The following is a 16,309-nucleotide window of genomic DNA, read 5'->3' on the forward strand; positions in this document are numbered from 1 at the left end:
TCTCTTTCTGACTTACTTCCCTCTGTATGACGGACTCTAGGTCCATCCACCTCACTACAAATAACTCAGTTTCATTTCTTTTTATGGCTGAGTAATATTCCATTGTATATGTGTACCACATTTTCTTCATCCATTCATCTGTCAATGGACACTTAGGTTGCTTCCATCTCCTGGCTATTGTAAACAGTGCTGCAATGAACATTGTGATACATGACCCTTTTAATTATGGATTTCTTAGGGTATATGCCCAGTAGTGGGATTGCTTGGTTATATGGTAGTTCTATTTTTAGATTTGTAAGGAACATTCATATTGTTCTCCGTAGTGACTTTATCAATTTACATTCCCACCAACAGTGCAAGAGGGTACCCTTTTCTCCACACCCTCTCCAGCATTTATTGCTTGTAGATTTTTTGATGATGGCCATTCTGACTGGTGTGAGGTGATAACTCATTACAGTTTTGATTTGCATTTCTCTAATAATCAGTGATGTTGAGCATCCTTTCATGTGTTTGTCGGCAATCTGTATAACTTCTTTGGAGAAATGTCTATTTGGGTCTTCTACCCATTTTTGGATTGGGTTATTTGTTTTTTTGACATTGAGTTGCATGAGCTGCTTGTATATTTTGGAAATTAATCTTTTGTCAGTTGCTTCATTTCCAAATATTTTCTCCCATTCAGAGGGTTGTCTTTTCATCTGATTTATGGTTTCCTTTGCTGTGCAAAAGCTTTTAAGTTTCATTAGATCCCATTTGCTTCTTTTTCTTTTTATTTCCATTTATCTAAGAGGTGGGTCAAAAATGATCTTGCTGTGATTTATGTCATAGAGTGCTCTGCCTATGTTTTCCTCTAAGAGTTTTATAGTGTCTGGTGTATAAACATTTAGATCTTTGATCCATTTTGTGTTTACTATTGTGTATGGTGTTAGGGAGTGTTCTAATTTCATTCTTTTATGAGTAGCTGTCCAATTTTCCCAGCAACTATTATTGAAGAGGCTGTCTTTTCTCCATTGTATATTCTTGACTCTTTTATCAAAGATACACTGTCCATATGTGTGTAGGTTTATCTCTGGGCTTTCTATCCTGTTCCATTGATCTATATTTCTGTTTTTGTGCCAGTACCATACTCTCTTGATTATTGTAACTTTGTAGTGTAGTCTAAAGTCAGGGAGCCTGATTATACAGCTCCATTTTTCTTTCTCAAGATTGTTTTGGCTGTTCGGGAACTTTTGTGTTTCCATACAAATTGTGAAAATTTTTGTTGTAGTTCTGTGAAAAATGCCATTGGTGGCTGGATAGGGATTGCATTGAATCTGTAGATTGCTTTGGGAGTAGAATCATTTTCACGGTATTGATTCTTCCAATCCAAGAACATGTTATGTCTCTCCATCTGTTTGTTTCATCTTTAATTTCTTTCAGTAGTGTCTTATAGTTTTCTGCATACAGGTCTTTTGTCTCCTTAGGTAGGTTTATTGCTAGGTATTTTATTCTTTTTGTTGCAATGGTAAATGGGAGTGTTTTTTTTAAATTCTCTTTCAGAGTGTTCATCATTAATGTATAGGGATGCAAAAAATTTCTGTGCATAAATTTTGTATACTGTTACTTTACCAAATTCATTAATTAGCTCTAATAGTTTTGTGGTAGCATCTTTAGGATTTTCTATATATAATATCATGTCATCTGCAAACAGTGACAGTTTTACTTCTTCTTTTCACATTTGGATTCTTTCTATTTCTTTTTCCTCTCTGATTGTTGTGGCTAAAACTTTGAAAACTATGTTGAATAATAATGGTGAGAGTGGGCAACCTTGTCTTCTTTCAGATCTTAGTGGAAATATTTTCTGGTTTTCACCATTGAGAATGATGTTGGCTGTGGGTTTGTCATATATAACCTTTATTATGTTGGGGTAAGTTCCCTCTATGGCTACATTCTGGAGATTTTTATCATGAATTGGTGTTGAATTTTGTCAAAAATTTTTCTGCATCTATTGAAATGACCATATGGTTTTTATCTTTCAGTTTGTTAATATGGGTATCACATTGATTGATTTGCATATATTGAAGAATCCTTGCATTCCTGAGGTAAACCCCACTTAATCATCGTGTATGATCTTGTTAATGTGTTGTTGGATTCTGTTTGCTCGTACTTTTTTGATGATTTTTGCATCTATGTTCATCAATGATATTGGTCTGTAAATTCCTCTTTTTGTGAAATCTTTTTCTGGTTTTGGTATCAGGATAATGGTGGCTTCATAGAATGAGTTTGGGAGTGTTCTCCCCCCTGCTATATTTTGGAAGAGTTTGAGAAGGATAGGTGTTAGCTCTTCCCTAAATATTTGATAGAATTCATCTGTGAAGCCATCTGGTACTGGGCTTTTGTTTGTTTGAAGATTTTTATTCAGAGTTTCCATTTCAGTGCTTGTAATTGATTTGTTTATATTTTCTATTTCTTCCTGGTTCAGTTTCGGAAAGTTGTGCTTTTCAAAAATTTGTCCATTTCTTCCAGCTTGTCCATTTTATTGGCATATAGTTGCGTGTAGTGATCTCTCTTTAGCCTTTGTATTTCTCCAGTGTCAGTTGTTACTTCTCCTTTTTCATTTCTAATTCTGTTGATTTGAGTCTTCTCCCTTATTTTCTTGATGAGTCTGGCTAATGGTTTTTCAATTTTATTTATCTTCTCAAAGAATCAGCTTTTAATCTTATTAAACTTTGCTATTGTTTCTTTCATTTCATTTTCATTTGTTTCTGTTCTGATTTGTATGATTTCTTTCCTTCTGCTAAGTTTGGGTTTTCTTTGTTCTTTATCTAATTGCTTAGGTGTATGGTTAGGTTGCTTTTTGAGATTTTTTTTGTTAATGTAGGATTTTATTGCGATAAACTTCCATCTTAGAACAGCTTTTGCTGTGTCCTGTAGGTTTGTGGTCATTGTGTTTTCATTGTCATTTGTTTCTAGGTAGCTTTAGATTTCCTCTTTGATTTCTTCAGTGATCTCTTGATTATTTATCAGTGTATTATTTAGTCTCCATGTGTTTGCCTTTTTAGTTTTTTTTTTCCTGTAATTGATATCTATTCTTATAGCGTTGTGGTCAGAAAAGATGCCTGATAAGATTTAAATGTTCTTAAATTTACCAAGGCTTAATTTGTGACCTGAGATATGATCTATCCTGGGGAATGTTTCATGAGCACTTGAAAAGAAAGTGTATTCTGTTGGTTTTGTATGGAATGTCCTATAAATATCAATTAAGTCCACCTTATTTAATGTGTCATTTAAAGTGTTTCCTTATTTATTTCCGTTTTGTATTATCTGTCCATTGGTGCAAGTGGGGTGTTAAAATCCTGTACTGTAATTGTGTTACTGTTCATTTCCCCTTTTATGGCTATTAACTTTGGGCTTATGTATTGAGGTGTTCCTATGTTTGGTGCATATTTACAATTGTTATACCTTCTTCTTGGATTGATCCCTTGATCATTATTTAGTGGCCTTCTTTGTCTCTTGTAGCAGTCTTTATTTTAAAGTCTATTTTGTTGGATATAAGAATTCCTACTCCAGCTTTTTTTTGCTTTCCATTTGCATGGAATAACTTTTTCCATCCCCTCTCATTCAGTCTGTATGTGTCCCTAGGTCTGAAGTGGGTCTCTTGTAGACAGCATATATACGGGTCTGGTTTTTGTATCCCTTTAGCCAGTCTGTCTTTTAGTATGAGTATTTAATCCATTTACATTTAAGGTAATTATTGATATGTATGTTCCTATTACCATTTTCTTAATTGTTTTGGGTTTGTTATTGTAGGTCTTTTCCTTCTCTTGTGTTTCCTACCTAGAGAATTTCCTTTAGCATTTGTTGTAAAGCTGGTTTGGTGATGCTGAATTCTCTTTGCTTTAGCTTATCTGTAAAGTTTTAATTTTTCCGTTGAATCTGAATGAGATCCTTGCTGGGTAGAGAAATATTGGTTGTAGTGTTTTGTTTTTTTTCCTTTCATCACTTTGAATATATCCTGCCACTGCTTTCTGGCTTGCAGAGTTTCTGCTGATGTTCAGCTGTTAACCTTATGGGTAATCCCTTGTATGTTATTTGTTGATTTTCCCTTGCTGCTTTTAATATTTTTTTGTATTTAATTTTTGATAGTCAGATTAATATGTGTCTTGGCGTGTTTCTCCTTGGATTTTTCCTATATGGGTCTCTCTAACCTTCCTGGACTTTATTAACTATTTCCTTTCCCATATAAGGGAAGATTTCAACTATAATCTCTTCAAATATTTTCTCATTCCCTTTCTTTGTCTCTTCTTCTTCTGGGACCCCTAGACTTTGAATATTGGTGTGTTTAATGTTGTCCCAGCAGTCTCTGCGACGTCCTCAATTATTTTCATTCTTTCTCCTTTATTCTGCTCTGCGATAGTTATTTTCACTCTTTTAACTTCCAGTCACTTTTACTTTCTTCTTCCTCAGTTATTCTCCTTCTAGTGAATTTTTAATTTCACTTATTGTGTGGTTTCTCATTTTTTGTTTGCTCTTTAGTTCTTCTATGTCCTTGTTAAATGTTTCTTGTGCTTTCTCTATTCTATTTCCAAGATTTTGCATCATCTTTACTATCATTACTCTGAATTCTCTTTCAGGTAGACTGCCTATTTCTTCTTCATTTGTTTGGTCTAGTGGGTTTTTATCTTGCTCTTTCATCTGTTGTGTGTTTTTCTGTCTTCTCATTTTGCTTATCTTACTGTGTTTGGGGTCTCCTTTTTTCTGGCTGCAGGTTCATAGTTCTCATTGTTTTTGGTGTCTGCCCACTATGGGTAAGGTTGGTTCTGTGGCTTGTGTTGACTTCCTGCTGGTAGGGGCTGGTGCTTGTGTTCTGGTGGGCCAGCCTGTACCTTGTCTTTCTGGTGGGCAGGGCTGTGTCTGGTGGTGTGTTTTGTGGTATCTGTGAAATTAGTATGATTTTAGGCAGACTTTCTGCAAATGGGTGGTGTTGTGTTCCTGTCTTGCTAGTTGTTTGGCATGGTGTGTCTAGCACTGGAGCTTACTGGTCGTTGACTGGAGCTGGGTCTTAGTGTTGAGATGGAGGTCTCTGGGAGAGCTTTCGCCATTTGATATTACATGGGGCCAAGATGTTTCTGGTGGACCAATGTCCTGAACTCGGGTCTCCCACCTCAGACTCTCAGGCCTGACACCTGGCCAGAGCACCAAGACCCTGTCAGCCACACGACTCAGAAGAACATGTAGAAAAAAAAGAAAGAAAGAAAAATAAAGTTATTAAAATAAAAAAATAAAAAATAATTAAAATAAAAATAATAAAAACAGTTTAATAGAAAAATATGAGAGTAAACAAACCAATCAACAGATCCACCAATGATTACAAGCACTAAAAATTATACCAATATAAACATGAAATCACAAACTAGTCAGTCCCATACAGCAAACCCAAAGTCAAAAATTGCTCCCAAAGTCCACTGCCTCAATTTTGAGATGATTCATTTTTTATTCAGGTATTCCACAGATGCAGGGTACATCAATTTGACTGTGGAGATATAATCCGCTACTACTGAGGCTGCACAGAGAAATTTCCCTTTCACTTTTTTGTTTGCACAGCTGCTGGTGTTCAGCTTTGGATTTTGTCCAACCTCTGCATGTAAGTCGCCCTTGGTCATCTGTTTTTCACGAAGACAGGAGGGAGTTAAAGGGAGCAGCTGATTAGGGGACTCTGACTCACTCAGGCAGGGGGAGTGAGGGGTACGGAATGCAAGGTGAGCCTGCAGTGGCAAAGGCCAGCAAGATATTGCAACAGACTGGGGCATGCCATGTGTTCTCCTGGGGAAGTTGTCCCTGGATCATGGGACTTTGACAGTGGTGGGCTGCACAGGCTCCTGGGAGGGGAGGTGTGGATAGTGACCTATGCTTGCACACTGGCTTCTTGTTGGCTGCAGCAGAAACCTTAGAATTTCATGTCTGTCTCTGCTGTCCATGTTGATAGCCATAGCTCGTGCCTGTCTCTGAAGCTTGTTTAGGCAGTGTTCTGAATCTCCTCTCCCCGTGCACCCCAGAAAAATTGTCTCCTGAATCTTAGACATTTCCAGACTTTTTCCCGGACTCCTTTCCAGCTAGCTCTGGCGCACTAGCCCCCTTCAGGCTGTGTTCATGCAGCGAACCCCAGTCATTTTCCTGGGATCTGACCTCCAAATCCCGAGTCTCAGCTCCCAGCCCCCACCCGCCCCAGCAAGTGAGCAGACAAGCCTCTCAGGCTGCTGAGTGCTGGTCAGCACTGATCCTCTGTGCAGAAATCTCTCTGCTTTGCCCTTTGCACATTTTTTGCTGTGCTCTCTGTGGCTCTGATGCTTCCGTCCCCAACCCACACCCCATTTCCACCAGTGAAGGAGCTTCCTAGTGTGTGGAAACTTTTCCTCCTTCCCTCCTCCCTCTCAGAGGTGCATGTTCCATCGATATTCTTTTTTTTTTCAGACATAATATACTTTTATTTTTATTTATTTATTTACTTTTTACATCTTTATTGGAGTATAATAGCTTTACAATGGTGTGTTAGTTTCTGCTTTATAACAAAGTGAATCAGTTATACATATACATATGTTCCCATAACTCTTCCCTCTTGCATCTCCGTCCCTCCCACCCTCCCTATCCCACCCCTATAGGTGGTCAGAAAGCACCGGGCTGATCTCCCTGTGCTATGCGGCTGCTTCCCACTAACTATTTATTTTACATTTGGTAGTGTATATATGTCCATGCCACTCTCTCGCTTTCTCACAACTTACCTTTCCCCCTCCCAATATCCTCAAGTCCATTCTCTAGTAGCTCTGTGTCTTTATTCCTATCTTACCCCTAGTTTCTTTATGACATTTTTTTCTTAAATTCCATATATATGTGTTAGCATATGGTATTTGTCTTTCTCTTTCTGACTTACTTCACTCTGTGTGACAGACTCTAGGTCCATCCACCTCATTACAAATAGCTCAATTCATTTCTGTTTATGGCTGAGTAATATTCCATTGTATAAATGTGCCACATCTTCTTTATCCATTCATCCAATCATGGACACTTAGGTTGTTTCCATCTCTGGGCATGTTCTTTTGTCTCTGTTTTTTCTTTTTTCTTTTGGCCTACCCAGGTATGTGGGGAGTTTCTTGCCTTTTGTGAAGTTGGAGGCTTTCTGCCAGTGTTCAGTAGGTGTTCTGTAGGAGTTGTTCCACATGTAGGTGTATTTTTGATGTATTTGTGGAGAGGAAGGTGACCTTTATGTCTTACTCCTCTGCCATCTTGAAGGTCCTCCCTATTTTTAAATGTTTGTTGGACCACCATACTGTTTTCCATGGCAACTGAACCATTTTCTATTCCCAAAAACAAAGCAGAAGGATTCCGAGTTCTGTACATCTTCACCAACATTGTTTTCTTTTGTTTTTCATGGCTATCACAATGGATTTGAAGTGGTACCATTTTGTGGTTGCAATTTGAGTTTCTCTAATGATTAGATATGTTGCGCATCTTAACAGGTGCTATTGGCCATTTGTATATCTTCTTTATAGAATGGTATATTCCAGTCCTTTGCCCATCTTTTAATCAGGTTGTTTTTCTTTTTACTGTTGAATTATAGGAATTCTTCATATATTCTCTATATTAACCCCTTGTCAGATATGTGATTTGCAAATTGTTTCTTTCACTGCATCAGTTGCTTTTTCATTCTGATGATAGCACCCTTTGATGTGCAAATTTTTTATATTAAATCCTATTTATTTTTTTCATAATTTGTACTTTTAGGGTCATATCTAAAAGATCATTGCCAAATCCAATGTTATAAATAATTTCCCATATGTATTGGTATAAGAGTTTTATTGTTTTAGGTCTTATGTTCAGGCCTTTGATCTGTTTGAGTAAATTTTTTTATATATGGAGTAGGGTAATGATCCAACTTCATTATTTTATATATGTATATCCCGTTTTCCCATCAGCATTTGAAGCAGTTGGAACAATAGTCCTTTCCCCATTCAAGTGTCTTGGCCCCAAGGTCAAAAATTATTTGAACATGTATGTGAGGGTTTATTTATGGGCTCTGTATTCTATTTCATTGATAATTACATGTGTTATCATGCCAGTACCACACTCTTTATTACTGTAGCTTTCTAGTAAGTTTTGTAATCAAGAAGTGTGATATCTCAATCTTTGTTCACCTTTTTTCAAAATTATTTTGGCTACTCTGGGTACCTGAGATTCCATAGGGGTTTATAATGGATATTTCTATTCCTGCAAAAAAGGTTATTGGGGTTTTGATAGATGTTGCATTGAATCTGTAGATCACTTGGGTGATACTGACATTTTAACAACACTGAGTCTTCTAATCCAGGAACATGAGGTATCTTTCCACTTATTGGTGTCTTCTTTAATTTCTTCCTTTCTAGTGTGGATGCATTTTATTTCTCTTCCAACTCTAACTAGTAGTTCAGCATTATGTTGAATAGAAGTAGTGAAAATTCTCATTATTGTCTTGTTTTTGATCTTAGAGAGAAAGCCTTCAGTCTTTCCCCACTGAATATGATAGATCTGGGTTTGCCACATATGGCCGTTATTATGTTGAGTTAGTTTCATTCTATTCCTGATTTGGATAGAGTTTTTATCATTAAAGGGTGATGAATTTTGTCACATAATTTTTCTGCATCAGTTGAGATAATCATGTGCTTTTTCCCCCTTCATTCTGTCAGTGTAGTGTGTTGCATTGATTGATTTTTGTATGATAACCCGTTGTTGCATTCCAGGAATAAATCCCACATTATTATGATGAATAATCATACTAATAATGCTGGTGAATTCAATTTGCTAGTTTTATGTTGAAATTTTTTTGCATCAGTATTTATTAGGAATATTGGTATGTAGTTTTCTTATAGTGCCTGGTTTGGTATCAGTGCAATGCTGGCCTTATAGAATAAGTGCAACCTCTTCTCTAACATTTTGGAAGATTTTGAGAAAAATTGGTGTTAATTCTTTTCTAAATCTAAAGTAAAATTCACCAGTAAAGCCATCTGCACCTAGGCTTTTCTTTTTTGGGAGATTTTTGAATAGAGTTGATCCGTGAACAACATGGGTTTGAACTGCACAGGTCTACTTAGATGTGGATTTTTTTTCAATAAATATGTACTACAGTACTGTACAATCCTTGGTTAGTTAAATCCAAAAATGTGGAACCATGGATATGGAGAGATGACTGTAAAACTATACACGAATTTTTGACTGTACAGGGAGTTGGTGCCCCTAACACTCACATTGTTTGAGGATGAACTGTACTTTGTTGGGAGACTTTTGATCTCCTTACCATTAGAAGTCTATTCAGATTTTCCATTTCATCTTGAAAATAGAAATTTTCTATTGGTTCAATCTTGATAGGTTGTGTGTTTCTAGAAAAATATCCATTTCATGGTGGTTAATCAAATTGTTAGTGAACAATTCTTAATAGTACTTTTATAATACTTCCTTTCTGTAAAATCAGTACTACTTGCTGCCTCTTTAATTTGATTTTATGTGAGTTTTGTCTTTTTATCATACTAAATCTAGCTAAAGGTTTATGAATTTTGATGTTTTGCAGAACCAACTCTTAATTTCATTGATTTTCTCTATTGTTTTGCAATTCTCTGTATTATTTATCTACGATCTAATCTCTATTATTTCCTACCATATACTAGCTATGAGTTTAGTTACTCTTCTTTTTCTAGTTTCGTAAGGTGTAAAGTTAGGGGTTTGCTTTTTTTTTAGTATTTTGATTTTTTTTACATCTTTATTGGAATATAATTGCTTTACAATGGTGTGTTATTTTCTGCTTTATAACAAAGAGAATCAGTTATATATATATATATATATATATATATATATATATATATATATATATATATATATTCCCATATCTCCTTCCTCTTGTGTTTCCCTCCCTCCAACACGCCCTATCCCACCCCTCTAAGTGGTCACAGAGCACAGAGCTGATCTCCCTGTGCTATGCAGCTGATTCTCACTAGTTATCTATTTTACGTTTGGTAGTGTATATATGTCCATGCCACTCTCTCACTTTGTCACACCTTTCCCTTCCCCCTCCCCATATCCACCAGTCCATTCTCTAATAGGTCTGTGACTTTATTCTCATCTTACCCCTAGGTTCTTCATGACATTTTTTTTAACTTAGATTCCATATATATGTGTTAGAATACAGTATTTGTCCTTCTCTTTCTGACTTACTTCACTCTGTATGACAGACTCTACATCGATCCACCTCACTACAAATAACTCAATTTCATTTCTTTTTATGGCTGAGTAATATTCAATTGTATATATATGCCACATCTTCTTTATCCATTCATCCAATGATGGGCACTTAGGTTGTTTCCATCTCATAGATATTGTAAATAGAGCTGCAATGAACATTTTGGTACAATACTATTTTGAATTATGGTTTTCTGAGGGTATATGCCCAGTAGTGGGATTGCTGGGTCATATGGTTGTTCTATTTGTAGTGTTTTAAAAAACCTCCATACTGTTCTCCATAGTGGCTGTACCAGTTCACATTCCTTTGAGCAATGCAAGAGTGTTCCCTTTTCTCCACACCTTCTCCAGCATTTATTGTTTCTGGATTTTTTGATGATGGCCATTCTGACCGGTGTGAGATGATATCTCATTGTAGTTTTGATTTGCATTTCTCTAATGATTAATGATGTTGAGCATTATTTCATGTGTTTGTTGGCAATGTTTATATCTTCTTTGGAGAAATGTCTATTGAGGTCTTCTGCCCATTTTTGGATTGGGTTGTTTGTTTTTTTGTTATTGAGCTGCAAGTGTTGCTTGTAAAGTTTGGAGATTAATCCTTTGTCAGTTGCTTCATTTGCAAATATTTTCTCCCATTCAAAGGGTTGTCTTTTGGTCTTGTTTATGATTTACTTTGCTGTGAAAAAGCTATGAAATTTCATTAGGTCCCAATTGTGTATTTTTGTTTTTATTTCCATTTATTTAGGAGATGGGTCAAAAAGGATCTTGCTGTGATTTATGTCATAGAGTGTTCTGCCTATGTTTGCCTCTAAGAATTTCATACTTTCTGGCCTTACATTTAGGTCTATAATACATTTTAAGCTTATTTTTGTGTATGGTGTTAGGGAGTGATCTAATGTCATACTTTTACATGTATCTGTCCAGTTTCCCCAGCAACGCTTATTCAAGAGGCTATCCTTTCTTAATTGAATATTGTTGCCTCCTTTATCAAAGATAAGGTCACCATATGTGTGTAGGTTTTTCTGTGGATTTCTATCCTATTCCATTGATTTATCTTTCCGTTTTTGTGCCAGTAGCATACTTTCTTGATTACGGTAGCTTTGTAGTATAGTCTAAAGTAAGGGAGCCTGATTCCTCCAGCTCCGTTTTTCATTCTCAAGTTTGCTATGGCTATTCGGGGTCTTCTGTGTTTCCATACAAATTGTGAAATTTTTTGTTCAACTTCTGTGAAAAATGACAGTGGTAGTTTGATAAGGATTGCATTGAATCTGTAGATTGCTTTGGGTAGTAGAGTCATTTTCACAATGTTGATTCTTCCAATCCAAGAACATGATATATCTCTCCATTTATTTGTATCATCTTTAATTTCTTTCATCAGTGTCTTATAATTTTCTGCATAAAGCACTTTTGTCTCTGTAGGTAGGTTTATTCCTATGTATTTTATTCTTTGTGTTGCAACGGTAAATGGGAGTGTTTTCTTGATTTCATTTTCAGATCTTTCATCATTAGTGTATAGGATTGCCAGAGATTTCTGTGCATTAAGTTTCTATCCTGCTACTTTACCAAATTCATTGACTAGCTCTAGTTGTTTTCTCGTAGCATCTTTAGAATTCTCTGTGTATAGTATGTCATCTGCAAACAGTGACAGCTTTACTTCTTTCCAATTTGGATTCCTTTTATTTCCTTTTCTTCTCTGATTGCTGTGGCTAAAACTTCCAAAACTATGTTGAATAAGAGTGGTGAGAGTGGGCAACCTTGTCTTGTTCCTGACCTTAGTGAAAATGCTTTCACTTTTTCACCATTGAGGACGATGTTGGCTGTGGGTTTGCCATATATGACCTTTATTATGTTGAGGAAAGTTCCCCCTATGCCTACATTCTGCAAGGTTTTTATCATAAATTGGTGTTGAATTTTGTCGAAAACTTTTTCTGCATCTATTGAGATGATCATATTGTTTTCCTCATTCAATTAGTTAATATGGTGTATCACTTTGATTGATTTGCATATATTGAAAAATCCTTGTATTCCTGAAATAAACCTCACTTGATCATGGTGTATGATCCTTTTAATGTGCTATTGGATTCTGTTTGCTAGTATTGTGTTGAGGATTTTTGCATCTATGTTCATCAGTGATATTGGCCTGTAGTTTTCTTTCTTCATGACATCCTTGTCTGGTTTTGGCATCAGCGTGATGGTGGCCTCATAGAATGAGTTTGGAGTGTTTCTCCCTCTGTTATATTTTGGAAGAGTTTGAGAAGGATAGTGTTAGCTCTTCTCTAAATGCTTGGTAGAATTCACCTGTGAAGCCATCTGGTCCTGGGCTTTTGTTTGTTGGAAGATTTTTAATCACAGTTTCAATTTCAGTGCTTGTGATTGGTCTGTTCTTATTTTCTATTTCTTCCTGATTCAGGCAAGGTAGGTTGTGCATTTCTAAGAATTTATCCATTTCCTCCAGGTTGTCCATTTTATTGGCATAACATTGCTTGTAGTAATCTCTCATGATCGTTTGTATTTCTGCAGTGTCAGTTGTTACTTCTCCTTTTTCATTTCTAATTCTATTAATTTGAGTCTTCTCCCTTTTTTTTTGATGAGTCTGGCTAATGGTTTATCAATTTTGTTTATCTTCTCAAGGAACCAGCTTTTAGTTTTATTGATCTTTGCTATCATTTCCTTTATTTCTTTTTTATTTATTTCTGATCTGATCTTTATGATTTCTTTCCTTCTGCTACCTTTGAGGTTTTTTTGTTCTTTTTTCTCTAATTGATTTAGGTGCAATGTTCGGTTTTTTATTCGAGATGCTTCCTGTTTCTTAAGGTAGGATTTTATTGCTATTAACTTCCCTCTTAGAACTGCTTTTCCTGCATCCCATAGGTTTTGAGTCATTTTGTCTCCATTGTCATTTGTTTCTAGGTATTTGCTGTTTCATCTTTGATTTCTTCAGTGATCACTTCGTTATTAAGTCGTGTATTGTTTAGCCTCCATGTGTTTGTAATTTTTAAAGGCCTTTTCCTTTAATTGATATCTAGTCTCATAGTGTTGTGGTCGGAAAAGATACATGATACAACTTCAATTTTCTTAAATTTACCAAGGCATGATTTATGACCCAAGATATGATCTATCATGGAGAATGTTCCATGAGCACTTGAGAAAAATGTGTATTCTGTTGTTTTTGGATGGAATGTCTTATAAATATCAATTAAGTCCATCTTCTAAACTGTATCATTTAAAGCTTGTGTTTCCTTGTTTATTTTCTTTTTGAATGATCTGTCCCTTGGAGAAAGTGGGGTGGTAAAATCCCCTACTATGAATGTGTTACTATCGATTTCCCCTTTTATGGCTGTTAGTATTTGCCTTATGTATAGAGGTGCTCGTATTCTGGGTGCATAAATATTTACAATTGTTATATCTTCTTCTTGGATGGATCCCTTTATCATTATGTAGTGTCCTTGTTTGTCTCTTCTAATAGTCTTTACTTTAAAGACTATATTGTCTGATATGAGAATTGCTACTTCAGCTTTCTCTTGGTTTCCATTTGCATGGAATATCTTTTTCCATCCCCTTACTTTCAGTCTGTATGTTTCTCTATGTCTGAAGTGGGTCTCTTGTAGACAGCATATATATGGGTCGTGTTTCTGTATCCATTCAGCCAGTCTGTGTCTTATGGTGGGAACATTTAATCCATTTACATTTAAGTCAATTATTGATATGTATGTTCCTATTCCCGTTTTCTTAATTGTTTTGGGTTTGTTATTGTAGGTCTTTTCCTTCTCTTGTTTTCCTTGGCTAGAGAAGTTTATTTAGCATTTGTTGTGAAGCTGCTTTGGTGGTTCTCAACTCTCAGCTTTTCTTTGTCTGTAAAGGTTTTAATTTCTACATCAAATCTGAATGAGATTCTTGCTGGGTAGAGTAATCTTAGTTGTAAGTATTCCTCCTTCATCACTTTAAATATGTACTGCCACTCCCTGCTGGCTTGCAGAATTTCTGCTGAAATATCAGCTGTTAACCTTAAGGGGATTCCCTTGTGTGTTATTTGTTATTTTACCCTTACTGCTTTTAATATTTTTTTCTTCATATTTAATTTTTGATAGTTTGATTAATATGTGTCTTGGCGTGTTTTTCCTTGGATTTATCCTGTATGGGACTCTCTGTGCTTCCTGAACTTGATTAACTATTTCCTTTCCCATATTAGGTAATTTTTCGACTATAATCTCTTCAAATATTTTTCAGTCCCTTTCTTTTTCTCTTCTGGGACCCGTATAATTCGAATGTTGGTGCATTTAATGTTGTCCCAGAGGTATCTGAGACTGTCTTCAGTTCTTTTCATTCTTTTTTCTTTATTCTGTTCTGCAGTGCTTATTTCCACCATTTTATCTTTCAGGTCACTTATCCGTTCTTCTGCTTCAGTTATTCTGCTATTGATCCCATGTAGAGTATTTTTAATTTCATTTATTGTGTTGTTCATTATTGCTTGTTTCATATTTTGTTCTTCTAGGTCCTGGTTAAATGTTTCTTGCATTTTCTCTATTCTATTTCCAAGATCTTGGATCATCTTTACTGTCATTATTCTGAATTCTTTTTCAGGTAGACTGCCTATTTCCTCTTCATTTGTTAGGTCTGGTGGGTTTTTATCTTGCTCCTTCATCTGCTCTGTGTTATTCTGTTGTCTCATTTGCTTATCTTACTGTATTTGGGGTCTCCTTTTTACAGGCTTCACATTTGTAATTCCTATTGTTTTTGGTGTCTCTCCCCACTTGTTAAAGCTGGTTCAGTGGGATGTGTAGGCTTCCTGGTGGAGGGGACTAGTGCCTGTGTTCTGGTGGATGAGGCTGGATCTTGTCTTTTTGTTAGGTAGGTCCACGTCTGGTGGTGTGATTCTGGGTGTCTGTGGACTTATTATGCTTTTATGCAACCTCTCTGCTAATGGGTTGAGTTGTGTTCCCGTTTTGCTATTTGTTTGGCATACAGTGTCCATCACTGTAGCTTGCTGGTCATTGAGTGAAGCTGGGTGCTGGTGTTGAGATGGAGATCTCTGGGAGATTTTCACCATTTGATATTTTGTGGAGCTGAGAGGTCTCTTGTGGACCAGTGTCCAGAAGTTGGCTCTCCCACCTCAGAGACCCAGCACTGACTCCTGGCTGCAACACCAAGAGCCTTTCATCCACACGGCTCAGAGTAAAAGGGAGAAAATTTAGAAAGAAAGAAAGAAAGAGGATAAAATAAAATAAAGTAAGATAAAATAAAATAGCTATTAAAATATAAAATAATTATTAAGAAAATATATTTTAACAACAACAACAACAACAAAAAGACGGATAGAACCCTAGAACAAATGGCAAAAGCAAAGCTCTACAGAAAAAATCTCACACAGAAGAATACACATACACACTCACAAAAAGAGGAAAATGTAATAAATCTTGCTCTCAAAGTCCACCTCCTCAATTTGGGATGAGTTGTTGTCTATTCATGTTTTCCCCAGATGCAGGTACATCAAGTTGATTTTGGAAATTTAAAACACTGATACTGAAGCTGCTGGGAGAAATTTCCCTTTCTCTTCTTCGTTTGCACAGCTCCTGCAGCTCAGCTTTGGATTTGACCCCGCCTCTGCGTGTAGGTCACCGGAGGACATCTGTTCTTCGCTCAGACTGGACAGGGTTAAAAGAGCAGCTGTCTCCGGGGCTCTGGCTCATTCAGGCCGGAGGGAGGAAGGGGTGCGAATACGGGGCGAGCCTTTGGCCACAGAGGCTGGTGGGACTTTTCACTAGCCTGAGGCGCGCCATGTGTTCTCCTGGGGAAGTTGACCCTGGATCACTGGACCCTGGCAGTGGTGGGCTGCACAGGCTCCTGAGAGGGGTGGTGTGGATAGTCACCTGTGCTCTCACACAGGCTTCTTTGTGATGGCAGCAGCATTCATGGCATCTCATTCTTGTCTCCGGGGTCCACACTGTTAGCCACGGCTCATGCCCTTCTCTGGTGTTCCTTTAAACAGTGCTCTTAATCCCTTCTCCTCACACACCAGGAAACAAAGAGGGAAGAAAAAGTCTCTTGCTTCTTCGGCAGTTCAAGACTTTTCCCC

At 36.7% G+C, this 16,309-nt stretch overlaps 1 protein-coding gene across 3 annotated transcripts in view; it reads left to right on the forward strand.

The window, feature by feature from the left end:
- Window positions 1–16,309, forward strand: part of KLHL4 (kelch like family member 4) — a gene marked incomplete at both ends in the record, with an annotated part of 120,590 nt that overhangs the window by 95,694 nt on the left and 8,587 nt on the right. The gene's annotated exons all lie outside the window — the stretch shown is intronic.

The sequence above is a fragment of the Hyperoodon ampullatus genome (assembly GCF_949752795.1).
Source record: "Hyperoodon ampullatus genome assembly, chromosome: X".
NCBI classification, from domain to species: Eukaryota; Metazoa; Chordata; class Mammalia; order Artiodactyla; family Ziphiidae; genus Hyperoodon; species Hyperoodon ampullatus.